Genomic DNA, 6,000 nt, shown 5'->3' on the forward strand with positions numbered 1-6,000 from the left:
AGTTTTTCCAGTCCTGGGACTTCACCCTTTCCTGCAACAGTTTTTTCCTTCTGTTGTAGAGTTTGCTTATGGTGGGGGACCATCAGATTGGCTTCCTTTTTTTGGAGGAGAGGGTCTTGGTTCTGTTTGGTATGTCCCATTCCATGAACTTGTTTATGTGCTCATACAGTGCACTGGTGTATGATTCAGCAGTCATGCACCTATTTTCCATTTGCATGGGTGTCGTGAAGTTAGCCGCCTCTGTTTTTAGAAGCCCAAAATTGGCTTTGGAGAAGTATTTTTATGGTGGTTTCCATTGGGGAGGGGGTGAGGGTGGGACGTGGATATCCATGGTAATTAGCTTGTGGTCAGTTCTGACCAGTGAGGAGTTTATTACTGGTGTAGAGCAATGGTCACCCATATTAGTAATAACCAGGTCAAGGATGCTTCTACCCCTGGTGGGGATAAGAATGAGTTGGTCCAGGGCACTGAAATTAATGAATTCCAGAAAACGTTGAGCAAGTGTGTTGGTACATGAGTAATTTTCCCAGTTAATGGAGGGTTAATTAAAGTCTCCCAGTATAAGGGTATTGGGTTGCACCCTAACATTTTCCAGTATGTTTAGAAATGTAGAGTGGGAGTCTTGGGACATGGTGGAGAATCTATCGCAGACTACTACGTGGATTGCAGTTTTACCCAGTGTTACTTGTACCTGAAGTATCTCTGATGCGTTATGTTGGGCTACTAGTCAGGAGGTGTGCATATCCTTTATGAATATGGAGATACCACCACTTTTAGTGCTTTGGTCCAGGTTTAGGGGCCGAAAGATGTGGTATGAATTATAGTCTGGTAGTGCTGGGGTGCTGTCTGGATCCTTGAGCCTGGTCTTGGTCACTGCACAGATGTTGATGTTCTCCATTTTAAGGAGTGCTTCGAGTGAGTGTATTTTGTGATTTAGCCTTCTAGCGTTGAGTAGCATAATCCTTAGATTTTGTTTGCTTGTAACTGTTATGGTGGTAATTTTGTCTTTAGGACATTGCCTAAAGAAGGCACTGTAGGGGTGGCAAGAGCCTTGGCCAGTATCTGGAATCCCTGGGGTGACAGCTGCAGGCCATCTCTGGCAAAGCATCGTGGTCTGTCGATCATGTTGTCCCAGGCAGACAGATACTGGATCCCCTTAGAATGATACCAGAAACTTAGCCAATTGTTGAAGTCAATCATTTTCTGCTTGTACTGTGGTATCATTCTAGGTGACGGTAGAATGCTACTCAGAGCTAGGGTCGTACCTGCCTTGGCTACAAGATCAGTGAGTTCCTCTATGTCTGTTTTCATGTAGTCCAGGGAGGTACGTCTCAGGTCATTCACACCATGGACAATGACAGAGTCATATTTGTACTTGTTGTGGAGTGACCTGAGTGTGTGCGTTATGTGGTGGATCCTGGCACCCGACAGGCAGCTGACTGTAACTTTCTCCTTATTCAACTTAGTGAGTGGGACATCAGTGTGCCTTACTATTGAGTCACCTATGACACTGTATTGGGTAAGTTATTTTGCCTTATGCGCTTTGGTTGAGTGGCACACTGTTTATGTGAACTATGTGTCTCATGGTTTGTGCTGGGATGTGGTGGTTGTTTGTGTTTCTGCCTCGGAGGTTTCTGTTGTTTGTGCAGATTTTTATTGAGAGCCTCTGTGAAAGTTGTGGTGATGTATGTCTGGAGGGCTATGTGTTGAATGTGGTGTGGTGCAGGTGTTATCCTTCTCCTCTTGATTGGCTAATCCAGTCTTGGCTGGAGAGTTCTTGGCTTCCAATTTGGCTATATATGTGCATCTCTCACAAGTCATAGTATTGGGAGGTAAGAGTGGAGGGTTGTCTGTGTACATGAGGCAGTTGTTACACTGCCTCATGATGCCCAATTTCACCAGGTTGACAGGAGAAAGCACAGGGAACTGACTTTTAGACATGCCTGGATATGAGCTCAATATATTAAGTAGTGAAGCCTTTTGCAGGAAAAATGTCACTCAAAGTGTATCATCAATTCTCATAGTTCAACATTCCTATGACACATATTCATTATGTTATTGTAAGGCAGACAGAGTGCAACAAATCCTGGACTTACAGAAGTAATATCCACAAGTTTATCTTCTGCATTAGTATACTAGCGAATCCGGAAAGTGCTTTCTTTGAGGCTGCATCATTAAACCAATTGTTTTTACAGCATGCCATCTTTATTCTGTTAGTCATCACAGCATGAATCATCTACTGATGTGATGATCTGACTTTTTAAGTCTGGTGACTTTGTTGCAAAATTTGTGGCTAAATTTCTGTTCAAGAAGGGTGTTACTCCAGTGACACTTGGTGACTTCAAAACAATGTAGATGCAGGAAATAAACAAATGGATGGAGCTAACAGGAATGTTGTGCAGTGATATTATGACAGATGAATGACTGTTTAATCGTGATCAAATAGCATTGTAGGGCAGTCACTTTCATCCAAAAAACTACCTTGTTATCCGCTCAGTATAGTCACTTTGCTGACTATACACAACTCGCATGTCTAATTGTGATCAAATAAAAGATAAAACAATAACTGGTCAGGGCAAGGTATTTCAGTTGGTTCTGTGCAAAGACACACACACTAGCTGTGGCAAGTTAGATCAAAGATTGTTTAACTACCATAAAAGGATAGCTAAGGCCTATTAGTTTCATCCATAAATTGCATCTTACCCAGAAGTTACAACTACATCATTGACTGTTTTACACCTGAAGTATCTCTTTCTGATCAGACAAATGAATAATAAAAGCCATATTAAGGTATTTCTGCTTATTGTCTGTTGAGAATTCTGTGATTATTATAAACAACTTTTTTATTGAAGTTGAACATTTTTCTTTCAGAGTCTTACAGGGCTTAATATAACTTTATCTGAATAGTATCCCTTGAATCCTTGGCTAGGTTTATCTATCTGTGTTACTGGTAGTATTACATTTTGGACTTTATGAATGAAAAATATTTCAGAATGTGAAGATTTTATGTAGCAGCTGTTCCCTTAATAGTCTGCCTGTTTAGGAGTTTAACAGATAAGAGCTGCCTTCTGAACCCTCATGGCCAATATCCCCGTACCCCAATATGAGGGTGAAGAATCATTATTTCATTTTTTTTGTTTGGTTTGCTGGTTTTGTTTTTGCTTGTTAGAATATTTGGGAACATGTTTGGTATGCTGTTTTATAGTTTATATGGTGCTTTAATGTCTATGTCCCTTTTCAGGTTTGACCTGGCAGAGCTGTCTGCTTAAGTGACTTGCCAAGAGTCACATGGTAAGTAAATGAAGGTGGTAGGAATCAAACCTTGCACCTTGGGCAAAGGCTGCAGCTCAGTAACAGACCTGTGAAACTGTGATTACAAATAAATGCTAATGTCCTCTTTTACCTGAGCCAGTTTTATTAACCTTTTAGTAGCAGAATGTCAGGAAAAGAGCTCCAAGGCAAAGTCTGTTGACAAACAACCTTTCTTTCAGTGAAACAAGCAGCACTCGCTTTGGTGTGATAGACTGGAAACACAGAGGTATGAGTTTTTGCCAGCCTTGTTTTTTATTAACTTCTTGAAACCACTATATTATGAATATATGCAAAATGTTGTGGAGTTAGCTCAGAGCTCCTCTGTTTTTCTTGGCAGACTATAGTCACAATATAAAAGTGGGTAGAAAACAATGTTTGATATTCTCTTATGCACTTACGTATAACTGTAATTCCCTTCTCCTACTTATTTGTAATGTGATTAAAAATATTGATTTGAAATGAGAAAATATGTGAGGTAATCTGCTGTTTTTCTCTCATCTTTGCAGCTGCTACATGTGTATCATATCCTAGCCCAGAAACTTCAGTTGTGCAGAAGAAAGAAGGGCTCTATCATAGGAAGAGTCTTACCTACTTACTGTTTTATACATCTGTTAAGTGAGTACAGGTCAAGTAGTCGAAGTGAATCTTTTAGAGGAAAATGTGCCTGGTTAAATGAATCATGCCATGAACAAAAGGAGACTAAAGCAATTACAGAATTTTTGTCACACAGCAGGCAAAAGAATCAAATCCAAGACAGCAAAACAAAACTTAACAGTTCATGGTTTCCTAATTACTTATTGAATTATGTCATCAAAGCCATATGTCATTGTTTGATGAGTTTAAAAGTCTACTTTCTTTTTTTCAAAAACAAATTTTCCTGTCATGAATTTGGGGGGGGCTTCACCTTTACAAGCTTGAGTTGCACAACATAGGAGAAATCACACAAAAAAAGAGATTGTTGAAGTTATTAATATCACGAGTTGCCAGTTTAATAGTTGTAAGCTTATGAGTCAATAGGTTTTCATGACTGATATTTTTATTTTTTTTATGTATTTTGTTTACTGGAGTAGTGCATTGATCTCAGTAGCAATTTGCAGGCAATGCCTGGGTGAATAGGATCGCATTAGAAATGTACAAAACTGTACTTATTTCCTTGTTTCACTTGAAAGAAAGTTACTGTTTTGTCGTTTTTGCATTTAAGTTACCTGTAACACATTGCATTTAAGATTCCTTGCACTTGCTCGCTAAAGCAATTATATAAGTCAGCACTAAAAAATTAAAAGCACTACACCCTCACAAACTCCCCTTGAGTACCTTGTTCCCCATTGGCCCTTTTTTCAATTATAAAGGAATTCCCAATACTATTCTAGCATGTCCAAAGGTCAGTTGTCAATCTCCTCTCCGGTCCATCTGGTGAATCTGGGAATTTTGAGGCAATGTTACAACTGCCTCATGTACACAGACAACCCTCTCCTCCTCCCAACAAATTCCAACACATGTGAGAGATGCAACCATATAGCCATACTGGAGGCTAAGCTCTCTCAACTCAGTACTGGTGAAACCAGTCAGGAGGAGAAGGAAACCACACTCACTACAATTCCAGTCTCACATAGACCTACCACGACAGCAAACCAAACACATAAACACACAAAAACATACTTGGAGGCTCTAAATAAAAATCTGCCTAAGCAGCAGAGACCTCCAAAGCAGACACCCAAGCAACCGCTACCCCAAAACAAAACATGTGCAACACATAGCTCACAACGCCAGTGTGCCGGACAGTCACAGCCCTTAAGGCTAAACAACACACCTGATACACTTGTAATAGGTGACTCTATCATCAGACACACTGACGTCCCACTCACCAGGCTGAACAAGGAGAGGGTCACGGTGAGCTGCCTGTTGGCCGCTAGGATTCGCCACATAACACAAGCACTCAGGTCACTCCAAGGCAAGTACAAATATGACTCAGTCATTGTCCATGCTGGTGTGAATGACCTGAGACGTACCTCCCTGGACTACATGGAAAGAGACGTAGAGGAGCTCTCTGAGCATGTAGCCCAGGCCAGTATGACCCTGACCTTGAGTAGCATCTTACCCTCACCAAAAATGATGCCACAGTATGAAGACAAGATGATCAATTTCAACAATTGGCTTAAGTATTGGTGTCATTCAAAGGGGATCCAATGCCCGTCAGCCTGGGATGACATGCTCGACAAGCCACGATGTTTGCTAGGGGTGGCTTGCACCTGTCACCCCTGTGCTTTTGGATATTGGCAAAGGCTCTTGCAACCCCCATAGTGCCTTTTTTAGGCAAGGCTCAAAAGACAAACCCACCTCCATAGGTATCACAAGGGATAAGAAACTAAGAGTAATGCTACTCAACGCCAGAAGTCTAAACCTCAAGATGCATGCACTTGAAACTCTCCTTAGCATGGAGAACATCGATATCTGTGCAGTAACAGAAACCTGGTTCAAGGCTCCTGAGAGCACCCCAGCACTACTAGGTTATACCTCATACCATGTTTTTCGGCCTCAAAACTTGGACCAAACCACAAAAGGAGGGGGAGTATCAATATTCGTCAAAGATACCCACACCTCCAGGTTGGTGACACAGCACGAAGCATCAGAGACTATCCATGTGCAACTAACAGTGGGTAAAAGTGCCTTCCAGTTTATAGCCTGCTA

General features: G+C 41.2%; 1 protein-coding gene across 2 annotated transcripts in view; it reads left to right on the plus strand.

Moving 5' to 3' along the window:
- Nucleotides 1–6,000, plus strand: part of LOC122808989 (C3a anaphylatoxin chemotactic receptor-like) — a 163,076-nt gene that overhangs the window by 50,671 nt on the left and 106,405 nt on the right. The window contains exon 2 of one of the 2 annotated variants that reach the window (XM_044080161.1): nt 3,819–3,927. The exons of the other annotated variant lie outside the window; for it this stretch is intronic. The gene's annotated coding sequence lies outside the window, so the exon portion shown is untranslated. The remainder of the gene's footprint in view (nt 1–3,818; nt 3,928–6,000) is intronic. 2 annotated transcript variants of the gene reach the window in all.

Source organism: Protopterus annectens, chromosome 1.part1 (assembly GCF_019279795.1).
Source record: "Protopterus annectens isolate FY-2018-M chromosome 1.part1, PAN1.0, whole genome shotgun sequence".
Lineage (NCBI taxonomy): Eukaryota > Metazoa > Chordata > Ceratodontiformes > Protopteridae > Protopterus > Protopterus annectens.